The sequence below is a fragment of the Oncorhynchus mykiss genome, chromosome 24 (assembly GCF_057628025.1).
Source record: "Oncorhynchus mykiss isolate SJ-2025 chromosome 24, ASM5762802v1, whole genome shotgun sequence".
NCBI lineage: Eukaryota > Metazoa > Chordata > Actinopteri > Salmoniformes > Salmonidae > Oncorhynchus > Oncorhynchus mykiss.
In genome coordinates this window covers 23,709,146-23,722,838 of record NC_143045.1, presented here as the reverse complement: position 1 = coordinate 23,722,838, position 13,693 = coordinate 23,709,146, and the positions used below count along the sequence as shown (strand labels likewise).

Here is a 13,693-nt window from a genome sequence, read left to right as displayed (position 1 = left end):
CACGCCACTGCACCCCTTATAGAACAGAACAGGATGAAAAAGGCCGCTCGAGAGAAAATAATAGATTTTCAGCTTTTCATAGGCTCAGATTTAATTTAGGCCTTTTCTTTCACTTCAGTGTAATTACTTTCTTCAAGCTAGACGGCTGCTTAATCGTCATTAAGTCTTTGGAGGGGAGGACATGCAAGGGGAGGACATGAGCTAGGTAATGCAAGACAAGGGAGGAAGAAACGCGCACGCACACACCCACACCTCCATGTGACCCTGAGAGTCTATACCTGCTCTTGTTAGATGCCAGCATGGTAACCAGCAGCCACAGCGTGTTTGAGGAAAGCCTGAAAGCCACATCAAGGTCTAACTGGAACAGTACCATTGACATGTACAGCCTCACCCACCTCATCCACACAAAGATATCACAGTATGTCTCTGTCCTACAATCATATTGATAAAAGCTTGCTTCTCTGAATGTTTAAATTTTTCTCATCTGTCAGCTAGAGGTGAGCATCGATGCGTGCAGACAATGAGGCAGCTACATGCCAAACAAATCATTTTGAAGGACTATTTGTGTGATCAAAAGCAGCCAATCATTTTTGAGTACGACCCAATTTTCCACGTCAGACATTTGAGAGCGTAGCAGCCTACCATTTCTGCCAGAGACTCTGCAGGGCAGACTGATGTTTGAGGAACTTGAATGTCCCTCAATATGATGACTGCAGAAAGCTTCCCTGTAGAGAAACGGACCCCTTGCTGAAAACCATCATGAAGAAGCCTAAATTATCCTCCAACTTGAATTAATTCCAAGTCTTTGTGGACTTCCTCTGACCTAATTTTTCGACCAAAACGTATAAACATTCCATGAAAAAGAGCTGAAAATCTAATTGATTGAGGGATATTGCAAAATGGGACAGCCGAGTGTTAAATTACGTAACGCATAAAAATCGTCTGTCCTCGGTTGCAACACTCACTACCGAGTTCCAAACTGCCTCTGTAAGCAACATCAGCACAATAACTATTCTTCGGGAGCATCATGAAATGGGTTTCCATGGCCGAACAGCCGCACACCAGCCTAAGATTTCCTATGCGCAACTCCACGTGCCGGCTGGAGTGGTGTAATGCTCACCGCCATTGGACTCTGGAGCAGTGGAAACGTGTTCTCTGGAGTGAAGAATCACACTTCACCATCTGGCTGATGAATCTTGATTTGGCGGATGCCAGGAGAACGCTCCCTGCCCGAATGCATAGTGCAAACTGTAAAGTTTGGTGGTGTAGGAATAATGGTCTAGGGCTGTTTTTCATGGTTTGGGCTAGGCCCCTTAGTTCCAGTGAAGGGAAATCTTAACTCTAAAGCATACAATGACATTCTCAACGATTCTGTGCTTCCAACTTTTTGCCAATAGTTTGGGGAAGGCCCTTTCCTGTTTCAGCATGACAATACCCCAGTGCACAATGCCAGGTCCATACAGAAGTGGTTTGTCGAAATCAGTGTGGAAGAACTTGACTGGCCTGCACAGAGCCCTGACCTCAACCCTGTCGAACACCTTTGGGATGAATTGGAACGCTGACTGCGAGTCAGGCCTAATCGCCCAACATCAGTGCCTGACCTCACTAATGCTCTTGTGGTCCCCAAAGCAATGTTCCAACATATAGTGGAAAGCCTTTCCAGAAAAGTGGAGGCTGTTATTGCAGCAAAGGGGGGACCAACTCCCTATTAAACGAGATGTTCGACGAGCAGGTGCCCACATACTTTTGGTCATGTAGTGTATTATTAACCTTATATTAAGGTAATGCTGGCTCATACATGCTTTTAACAGGTAATAAAGCAGTATAGCTTATACAGTTTCAGGAGTAATGCTGGGAAAGGTACATTCTTGTGTACTGGAGCCTCAGAGTGGAATGAGTTGCCTCTGCCCATAAAAACAACTTCCTCTCTGGGCAGCTTTAAAAATAAAGTACCAAACTGTTTGATGTCTTCTGTGCCCAAGTGAATGTGCCCTATGATGTAACTGCAGTGATGAGATGGATGTTTTTCTTCTTTGTTTTTATGTTTTATTATTTCAAGGTCATTCTGTGTGCAACTGTGTTTGATCTTGTCTTAAGAGGACCACAATGTAAATAAGTCCAAGATGTTATTGTGTGTTATCCTCTATGATTTTACTAATGTGCATGTATGGCTTTTTCAAGTTTTAGTTGTTAGTTGTTTAATAAACACAACAAAAAAATGACCTGGTTGTCCCTAGTTACCCCAGCCACAAAGTCATAAACCTTGCCTATTTCTTCAATTTCTCTTAATGTCTCTTATTAAAATGTGATTTTGAACCTAAACCTAACCTTAACCTCACCGCTAACCTTATGCCTAACCCTAACCAGAAATGAAGACCAAAAAGCTAATATTTGTTTTAATTCATTTTTACGATTTTTACGATATAGACAATTTTGACTTTTTGGCTGTGGTAGCTAGTGGAAACCATTATACCTAGGAAGATGAAGTAATCATTTTTGTCAGCCATGAACCCTTCTTGTGTGTCAACAGACATGTAGACTTGGAAGATAAAAACACAACTTTTTCATGGAAACAATACGAGGTGAAAGACGACACAAACAGCAATTCACACCACGTCTACCCCCTACCCCACGCATTCACACATATCCTCCACGATCATGAACAAAGATAATACCAGTCTTACCCAAGAGAGCTATCTGCTATCTGATCTAGGACATGGTCTCTTTCTTTCATCTCGTTTCTCTGTGTTAGTCTAACCTACGCATGTTGCTAGGTTTACTTTTCCTTCACAATGGGGATGAGCTCACCAGGCCTAAGAAGTATTACAGTAATCTGTGAATAAGAAAAGGAGAAAGTGCAAGTCACAGCACTTCAGGAGCTGTGAGATACGGGTAGATCAGGGGAACTGTGTGACTGTGCGACTGTGCATCATAAATGCAGCATCACTGTTTGACTCAGGTTGACAATTCAATAGCAGATACAACTCAAATCCTATGTCACACGTCTTATCAGAAAATCTGTCCCTCGATTCAAGATCTTTATTTTTCCCAGTGTGTGTGATTGTGTATGTGTGTGTACAGTAAACAGTGGCACACAGCTTCCTCTTGATCTGAACATTGAGAGCCCTGCCCCAGACACAGGTGGTGTAGCAGGGGGTAGTCAGGCTGGACCTGGGTACCAGCGCAGTGTGGGGTAAACACATGCCCACTCAACAGCCCTGCTCGAGGGCTGTATGGGTAGCCTACTTCATGTTTGTGTGTGTGTAAACATCACCTGAAGTGATTCCAATCCCATCAGTACAAGGCGTTATAAAAGCACACACAGCTGTAGCACTGAGACACTACAGTTCAGAGGGCACACCATCAGAGACTGGCTGAGAGAGAGAGACAGAGACAGAGGTGATCCAGGGTGCAACACAGTTTCCACACTCACAGGAAAACTCAGTTTGAGTGAGGAGCTCATCTTCTGTAGTTGGACCATTATCATCCAGTGAGTACTTTGTATTTTCCTGTTATAACAACAGTGTAATTATAATATCTATCATGTTTAAATGTACCCACTTTGAGCCTAGGGTGAGCTTGTCGTGTTAGAGCTACTCTCTCCTACAAATATGTGATGCATATATTTTTAAATCGGCATTCCGTTATGTTCTTCTTCCTTAATAAAAGAAGCGCTGCTTCCCAAAACACTATGAGTGAAAGTGTCATGTCTGCCAGTGAGCATATTGTATGTAGTATGACTGATATGACTCCACTCCTAACTTTGTGTGCACGTACATGTATGGGCTAGTTTGTCGTCTTGTAAATTGTTGAGGATCTTATCATTAAAAGGAAATGGTCTTGGGAAAATAAATATATTTTTTTTAATATATTTTTTTGTTATTGTTATTACCTTTCTCACCAAAGGTAAAATAATTTGCGGACTTTCTGACCTCTCATTGCAGAAGCAAAGTATACAACATGTGTTTACATTTGTCAGTGTAAATATTGAGTGAAGTATCTAATTGGCTCAAACATTCAAATCTGAATAAGTGTAGTCAAAACATCGCAATTAATCACAGGGTGGAAATGGTCCCTATTACCATGGCATTGGTTGCAGAGCAGTGTGTAATACGCCTAAATTAATTATTATAAGATTTCCTTGAGGAAACCATTCATTGTTGAAGAGTTATTACTGACAATGACAACTGAACCATACAATACTAATAAAAGTATCACTATTTCAAAAGTAAATTACTGAAAAGCATCAGCCAAGCATCGTATCAAAGTAAACCTAAAATGAGCTCAGCATTCATTACATCACGATACAGTAATGGGGAAGAAATAATGATTAGTGGTAAAATGCTTTGTGAGACCCAAACAAGAAAAGCTTCACAACAAAGCATGGTGTGTGATTATCGGGTTTTTGTTTGTGAAATACAATACAGGACGTTTCAAAGCTTTGAGCGTAGAAACAAACGCACAAGCTTACGGCACAAGCTTACGGCACTGGTCATTTTGTACACACCACCCCCTAACAAGCGCACCACCACCAAAATCAGTATTTGGCATAACTTGGCAGCAGGACAAGACCAATTTATTCAGAAAACTCCTATGCCTTTCATATTGCCAGAGGTCATCCATCAAATATTTATGTGCTATACCCTACCAGTGATCACTATGAAAGTGCCAGTTTATATGCAGCTACAGTTGAAGATGGAAGTTTACATATACCTTATACTTTAGAATAGTTTATTTCAGCTTTTATTTCTTTCATCACATTCCCAGTGGGTCTGAAGTTTACATACAGTCAAAGAGTATTTGGTAGCATTGTCTTTAAATTGTTTAACTTGGGTCAAACGTTTCGGGTAGCCTTCCTCAAGCTTCCCACAATAAGTTGGATGAATTTTGGCCCATTCCTCCTGACAGAGCTGGTGTAACTTAGACAGGCTTGTAGGCCTCCTTGCTAGCACACGCTTTTTCAATTCTGCCCACACATTTTCTATAGGATTGTGGTCAGGGCTTGTGAAGGCCACTCCAATACCTTGACTTTGTTGTCCTTAAGCCATTTTGCCACGACTTTGGAAGTATGCTTGGAGTCATTGTCCATTTGGAAGACCCATTTGCGACCAAGCTTTAACTTCCTGACTGATGTCTTGAGATGTTGCTTCAATATATCCACATAAATTTCCTGCCTCACGATGCAATCTATTTTGTGAAGTGCACCAGTCTCTCCTGCAGCAAAGCACCCCCACAACATGATGCTGCCACCCCCGTGCTTCACGGTTGGGATGTTGTTCTTTGGCTTGCAAGCCTCCCCTTTGCAAGCCTCCAAACATGACGATGGTCATTATGGCCAAACAGTTCTATTTTTGTTTCATCAGACAAGAGGACATTTCTCCAAAAAGTACGATCTTTGTCCCCATGTGCAGTAGCAAACCATAGTCTGGCTTTTTCATGACGGTTTTGGAGCAGTGGCTTCTTCCTGCCTGAGCGGCCTTTCAGGTTATGTCGATATAGGACTCATTTTACTGTGGATATAGATACTTTTGTACCTGTTTCCTCTAGCATCTTCACAAGGTCCTTTGCTGTTGTTCTGGGATTGATTTGCACTTTTCGCACCAAAGTACGTTCATCTCTAGGAGTCAGAACGCGTCCCCTTCCTGAGCGGTATGGCGGCTGAGTGGTCCCATGGTGTTTATACTTTCGTACTATTGTTTGTACAGATGAACGTGGTACCTTCAGGCATTTGGAAATTGCTCCCAAGGATGAACCAGACTTGTGGAGGTCCACAATTTTTTTCTGAGGTCTTGGTTGATTCATTTTGATTTTCCCATGATGTCAAGCGAAGAGGCACTGAGTTTGAAGGTAGACCTTGAAATACACCCACAGGTACACCTCCACTTGACTCGAATGATGTCAATTAGCCTATCAGAAGCTTCTAAAGCCATTACATAATTTTCTGGAATTGTCCAAGCTGTTTAAAGGAACAGTCAACTTAGTGTACTTCTGACCATCTGGAATTGTGATACAGTGAATTATAAGTGAAATAATCTGTCTGTAAACAATTGTTGGAAAAATTACTTGCCAAAACTATAGTTTGTTAACAGGAAATTTGTGGAGTGGTTGAAAAACAATTTTTAATGACTCCAACAAGTGTATGTAAACTTCCGTCTTCAACTATATATGGTTGTAGTAGGCTAGATGATAATGGTTTTAGGGAAGTTATGGGGATCTGACTGATTTGGGTCAGTGTAGTGATATATTTCAACAATGACTTTCTTTCTGTAATGACTTCGGGTCTTAACTATGCCATGTGCCCAGGATTACAGGATTTAAGTGTGGATTAAAATGTGCAAGTGATGCATAGCAACTGCTAGTAACTAGAGCAACACTTTACAGTTAAGTAATAAGACTGAGGGTTGGGGCAGGTGAAATCATTTCATTGATCATAGACTGGCTGAGGCGTTTGTGCTACTAAGCTGTTTCAAATAATGATATTTTGATGAGAATTAAGGTCAGTGGGACTATTAACTTGTGTTTTACCTAATTAGTTTAATAACGATGTGTGAAATTAAGAATTAAAGAAGGTAAAACATTAACTTTTTCACAAGTCTGAATCCAAGAGTGAATGTTACACAACTCCATTCTCTCTTACAGCCTCTTATAGACCAATGCTTGGTTTGTCATTATCGCATTTAGAAAATTGTGAAGGGCAGCTATTTCATCTGAAAAACAATGATTTCAAAGGATAAGGACATTATTAATCATTGAATTCTGGTTCATAATACTTGTTCCATTCAATTCAAAGCGTCCAAGAACCTTAAACAACTGGCATAGAGGGAGGGATTGGTTACAGGGTGGGATGCAGGTTAATCTTGGAAGATTAAACATATTAATGAAAACCCCCAGTATTCTGTATTAATAGTACTCAGTCTGTATACATCTAACAGTTTGTGGATGACAAGGATATTTGATTTATTTTGCTGGGTGTGTACTAAATTTAAATTAACACATTGTCCTCTCTAACAGACGACAGGAGCTAGAAAATGGTGTTTGGTATCCAGAAGCTCATCCAGGACCACCTGGTGGAGCGAAGAATCCGCAGAACTCGGCTGGTGACCAAAGATGGCCGCTGCAACATTGAATTTGGCAACGTCAAATACGGCAACCACTTTGCTTTCCTTGTGGACTTCTGGACGACCTTTGTGGAGTTCCGCTGGCGCTTTGTCCTTTTCTTCTTCATCACCTCCTTCACCCTGAGCTGGTTCATCTTCAGCCTGCTGTGGTTCTGGATTGCCCGGAACAACGGGGATCTGAAGTGGCAGAACCCCTCAAACGATCACACCCCATGTGTGTGGAACGTCGTCGGTCTCACTACAGCCTTCCTTTTCTCCCTGGAGACCCAGACCACCATCGGGTATGGTGTACGCGCCATTACCCCTCACTGTCCTGTTGCTGTAGCCCTTATCATTATCCAGACTCTCATAGGGGCCCTCATACACTGCTTCATATGTGGAGTCATCGTGTCCAAGATATCCCTCCCTAAGAAAAGGGCCAAGACCATCACATTCAGTGAGATGGCTGTCATCTGTCCTAAGAAGGACTTCCTTTGCCTCATGATAAGAGTGGCCAACTTACGCAAGACCCTGATGATCGGGAGCCAAATCTACGGCAAGCTGTTGAGGACAACCGTCAAGCCCGATGGGGAGACAATCATCATGGACCAGGTGAACATTGAGTTCCTGATGGACGCTGGGAAGGACAACCTCTTCTTTGTGTGCCCTCTCACACTCTACCATGTGATTGACAAGGCTAGCCCTTTCTTTGACATGGCAGAGGACACCTTCCGTAAACAGGAGTTTGAGCTGGTGGTATTTCTGGACGGCACAGCCGAGACCACCAGCTCAGCCTGCCAGGTCAGGACTTCCTTCATCCCTCAGGAGATCATGTGGGGTTACAACTTCCTGCCCATCATCTCCCGCAGTAAAGAGGGCAAGTACAGAGTGGACTTCTCCAACTTCTCCAAGGTGGTGGCGGTGACCACTGCACACTGTGCCTACTGCTTCCACAACATAGTAGGACACCACATCTCCTCCATTAATGGAATCGACAACGGTGGATTTGGAGTGATTGGTATCCTAGAATAACTTAATATGACCAAGTTGTGAACTTTTGGAGGAAAAATGTATAATATGTACAGTTGAAGTGGGAAGTTTACATACACTTAGGTTGGAGTCATTTAAAATAGTTTTTCAACCAGTCCACAAATTTCTTGTTAACAAACTATAGTTTTGGCAAGTCGGTTAGGACATCTACGTTGTGCATGACACAAGTAATTTTTCCAACAATTAATTACAGACAGATTATTTCACTTCTAATTCACTGTATCACAATTCCGGTGGGTCAGAAGTACACATTCACTAAGTTGACTGTGGCTTTAAACAGCTTGGAAAATTCCAGAAAATGATGTAATGGCTTTAAAAGCTTCTGATAGGCTAATTGACATCATTCGAGTCAAGTGGAGGTGTACCTGTGGATGTATTTCAAGGCCTACCTTCAAACTCAGTGCCTCTTCGCTTGACATCATGGGAAAATCAAAATGAATCAGCCAAGACCTCAGAAAGAAATTGTAGACCTCCACAAGTCTGGTTCATCCTTGGGAGCAATTTCCAAACGCCTGAAGGTACCACGTTCATCTGTACAAACAATAGTACGCAAGTATAAACACAATGGGACCACTCAGCCGCCATACCGCTCAGGAAGGAGACATGTTGTGTCTCCTAGAGATGAACGTACTTGGTGCCGAAAAGTGCAAATCAATCCCAGAACAACAGCAAAGGACCTTGTGAAGATGCTGGAGGAAACAGGTACAAAAGTATCTAGATCCACAGTAAAACGAGTCCTATATCGACATAAACTGAAAGGCCGCTCAGGCAGGAAGAAGCCACTGCTCCAAAACCGTCATGAAAAAGCCAAACAATGGTTTGCAACTGCACATGGGGGAAAAAATCATACTTTTTGGAGAAATGTCCTCTTGTCTGATGAAACAAAAATAGAACTGTTTGGCCATAATGACCATCGTTATGTTTGCAGGCTTGCAAGGGGAGGCTTGCAAGCCAAAGAACAACATCCCAACCGTGAAGCACAGTGCGGCAGCATCATGTTGTGGGGGTGCTTTGCTGCTGGATTGACAGGTGCACTTCACAAAATAGATGAAATCACGAGGGAGGAAAATTATGTGGATATATTGAGGCAACATCTCAAGACATCAGTCAGGAAGTTAAAGCTTGGTCACAAATGGGTCTTCCAAATGGACAATGACCCCAAGCATACTTCCAAAGTTGAGGTAAAATGGGTCAAAGACAACAAAGTTAAAGTGTTAGAGCGGCCATCACAAGCCCTGACCACAATCCTATTGAAAATGTGTGGGCAGAACTGAAAAAGCGTGTGCTAGCAAGGAGGTCTACAAACCTGACTCAGTTACACCAGCTCTGTCAGGAGGAATGGGCCAAAATTCACCCAACTTATTGTGGGAAGCTTGAGGAAGGCTACCCGAAACGTTTGACCCAGGTTAAACAATTTAAAGACAATGCTAACAAATACTGATTGAGTGTGCAGTATGTAAACTTCTGACCCACTGGAATGTGATGAAAGAAATAAAAGCTGAAATAAATCATTCTCTCTACTATTATTCTGACATTTCACATTCTTAAAATAAAGTGGTGATCCTAACTGACCTAAGACAGGGAATGTTTACTATGATTAAATGTCAGAAATTGTGAAAATCTGAGTTTAAATGTATTTGACTAAGGTGTATGTAAACTTCTGACTTCAACTGTAGATATACATACAGTAGGGTACGATATTAAATATACCCTTGATAAAGATGAGCAATATTGACTGTATAAAATAACTTTAAAAAACTGTGCTAAATTCAATCCAACTTTTTTTGAGGAAAAAACCCTATGCCAATATATCATGCTCAAGGAAAGCACCTCGGGATAACAAGGGCAGTAACTAGAGGGGATTCCATTGTCTGTTTTCAACACAGTAAAATCGGTCAATCGGCCTTCTCTGTTATAGCTACAGTATACTGGAATGCAATGCCCATGGACATGAGAAGCCGCAATGGTTATTGTATTTTTAAAATGTAATTTAAAACATGGCTCAAATCTATCCAAACCTGTACACATGAGTTATCTGTGGTTCCTCGTACGTAAGACGCCAATTGATGATAGTGTTGTTGTTGTTAGAATTATATATTATTGGATGTAATGTATTTGTATTTTGTATTACTTTAGTGAGAATTTGTATAGTGGCTGTGTAAAGACCCTTACATGTCCAGGGACTACGGGTGCAAATGAGCTTTTGACTAAACCCGGCCCATTTACATGGATGTTTCATTATTGTAATATTGATGTTGATTAATGTGCATTGTCCAATACAAATAAATAAATACAAATAAATACATTTCCACAACTGCTCAGAGAAAGATAATATATTTTTTCTCAATAAGTTACCAATAAGATTTTTATTTGGTCCCAATTCCTAGCATGCAATGACTACATGAAGCTTGTGACTCTACAGACTTGTTGGATGCATTTGCAGTTTGTTTTGGTGTGTAAGCGAATATTTTGAGCCCAATCAAAACGAATAGTAAATAATGTCTTGTGTCATTTTGGAGTGACGTTAATTGTAAATAACAATAGATTATGTTTCCAAACACTTCTACTGTACATTAATGTGGACGCTACCATGATTATGGATAATCCTGAATGAATCGTGAACAATGATGAGTGAGAACTTTAAAGAGGATCGAAGATCATACCCCCAAGGCATGCTAACCTCTCGCCATTACCATCTTTGACACTCTGACCCTTTCCTTCGTTGGAGAGACTTAAAAAGCTGCAATATAATATGCCCTGCAGAGACATGGCTGGATGACTCTGTACATAGAACTCCATGCACTCCATGGTTTCTCCATGCAGTGGCACAATCGGACAAAGGTGGCCTAGAGAAAGTCCAAAGGAGGAGGGGTGAGTCTCTTCATGAACGTTGCTTCCAGTGTGAAGGAAATCTCAGGAAAGCTTTTGCTCACCTGATATAGAATACCTCATAGTAAGCTGCAGACACTTTTATCTACCAAGAGAGTTCTCATCCGTAATCATCACGGCTGTATGCATCCCTTCACAAGCCAACACCCCTCTGACATTTCAGCCGGAGCTTGTGACTTTCTCTTCCTCCTTCGGGTTCCTACGAGAGTGATAGCAAAAGACTTGAAAAGCAAAAAGAAAACACAAAATATGACAGGCAGTAATGCATTAAGCTATGCATATTCATATATAACAAAAACCGAAGTTTGATAACATGACGATTCCCACCTTCCTTAACCTTCGGGACACTGTTCTGCTGGGGCACACAAAAATGAATGCCCTAAAAACTTCCTCCTGCTTTCCCCCAGTCTTCCCTGTCAGGTAGAAGGTGGCCTCGGTCAATTAGATTCAGAGACAGGCTGCTGCCGGCCACAAATACATTTGCACATAAATCATTCCATCTAACCCAATAATTACTACTGCTTGGCCACTTATATAGTTACAAACATACTAAAATAGTGCTCAAGTCCATTTCCCTCATTTGGAACAATGATCACTCACATTTCACACAACCTAGAAACCTTATTGACTTTCACAGGGAAGAGAGAGAACACATGTTATAACAGTTTCACACCAACCTTGTTAAGAATGAGATTGGGGCAAGGACCACAAAGCCTCTACCGTCATCATCCCAATTATGGATAGCCCATGCTACAATCTAGTCGATTTTCTGATAACCTCCCTAGACTCAATGGATTTCCACAAATACTTAATTAGTTTCAAAAACCACCTGCAGGATAAGCAGTCCACCCTCCCTTCACTTTGTGCTCTCCTCACAGTTTAGGGGCAGCTGTCTCTCCTTCTCGCCTTTCCAAATCATAATTAGACCTATTGGTACAGTGGGGCAAAAAAGTATTTAGTCAGCCACCAATTGTGCAAGTTCTCCCACTTAAAAAGATGAGAGAAGCCTGTAATTTTCATCATAGGTACACTTCAACTATGACAGACAAAATGAGGAAATAAAATCCAGAAAATCACATTGTAGGATTTTTAATGAATTTATTTGCAAATTATGGTGGAAAATAAGTATTTGGTCAATAACAAAAGTTTATCTCAATACTTTGTTATATACCCTTTGTTGGTAAATGACAGAGGTCAAACGTTTTCTGTAAGTCTTCACAAGGTTTTCACACACTGTTGCTGGTATTTTGGCCCATTCCTCCATGCAGATCTCCTCTAGAGCAGTGATGTTTTGGGGCTGTTGCTGGGCAACACAGACTTTCATCTCGCTCCAAAGATTTTCTATGGAGTTGAGATCTGGAGACTGGCTAGGCCACTCCAGGACCTTGAAATGCTTCTTACGAAGCCACTACTTTGTTGCCCGGGCGGTGTGTTTGGGATCATTGTCATGCTAAAAGACCCAGCCACGTTTCATCTTCAATGCCCTTGCTGATGGAAGGAGGTTTTCACTCAAAATCTCACGATACATGGCCCCATTCATTATTTCCTTTACACGGATCAGTCGTCCTGGTCCCTTTGCAGAAAAACAGCCCCAAAGCAAGATGTTTCCACCCCCATGCTTCACAGTAGGTATGGTGTTCTTAGAGGGCTAACCCTTAGGGAGACATTCCGACCATACAGCTGACCTTATCTGATGAGATTTGTATTGAAGCAAAGACAAAAACAGAACAACAAAAAACAATCACAGCAATACACTTCTTCATATTTACCAGAATGTACATAATATAATTAAATCTCACCCAATGTATCTAGCCTTTCTGGTGAGGGTGATCAGGTCTCACCAGAAAGTCAGAACAGAGGTCGTTCAACACCATTAAGTGAGTGTTCTTTCCCTTTTTTTCCCTGTACTTCAGACTCATTATTTAAAGACATTTCAAACATTATGTGCACCAGGTTTACATTGGGATTTTCAGCACATTTCTTATCAAGAGAATGTATGTGTGCAACCAAAATTCGGACAATGGATACCTCAGAAAATTTCATTGGTGTGCCCTTTAAGGTACATCCTTTCTAACCTGTGAAGAACCCACTAATACCAAATAAATCACAAACAGTATTAACATCACTAACAAATATTCATAACAGGTGGGTTGTGTGTGGTAACACATAGGGCAAAAACAAACAAATGGCCAGGCCTTACTTGATTGGGAGCTGGGTACACTTATACTAATAGAACTGCAGAATTTTATTAACTGCTCTCCCAAAGCAATAGCCTCGGGAAACATTTCAAAGGGAGAGATATGGACACCCCATCCTCTTCTAAAAGAGAATATGTATATTTCGTTAGTTTTTACTTTGCCAAATCTTAATCAGCAACAAAAAGGTTTTAATTACAGACAACACAAAACATGATAACTTCTGTTCACAAGGAGGCCAGTGTGTGTTTTAATCTACCCCAACGTTTTTTTTACTCTGTGATTACAAAAATCGAGAACTATCATGTTCTGAACAAATTGAATAAAAATATCAAACCAAGTTTATTCACCCACTGGGTCGTACAGCTGCAAAGACAAGACATGATTACACAAGCACAAATAAAGTTTTTATAACCTCCTAATAGGCGTGGTCAACTCCTTACACATCTAGACAACCAATAC

The 13,693-nt window shown here is 41.2% G+C and overlaps 1 pseudogene across 1 annotated transcript; it reads left to right on the top strand.

Annotated features, from left to right (window-relative positions):
- The first annotated feature begins 3,340 nt into the window (after positions 1 to 3,340).
- On the top strand, positions 3,341 to 10,456 carry LOC110504036 (ATP-sensitive inward rectifier potassium channel 1 pseudogene; annotated as a pseudogene). Its single transcript, XR_016491496.1, has 2 exons — positions 3,341 to 3,490; positions 7,012 to 10,456. The product of XR_016491496.1 is annotated as an ATP-sensitive inward rectifier potassium channel 1 pseudogene (transcript).
- Positions 10,457 to 13,693: the final 3,237 nt, after the last annotated feature.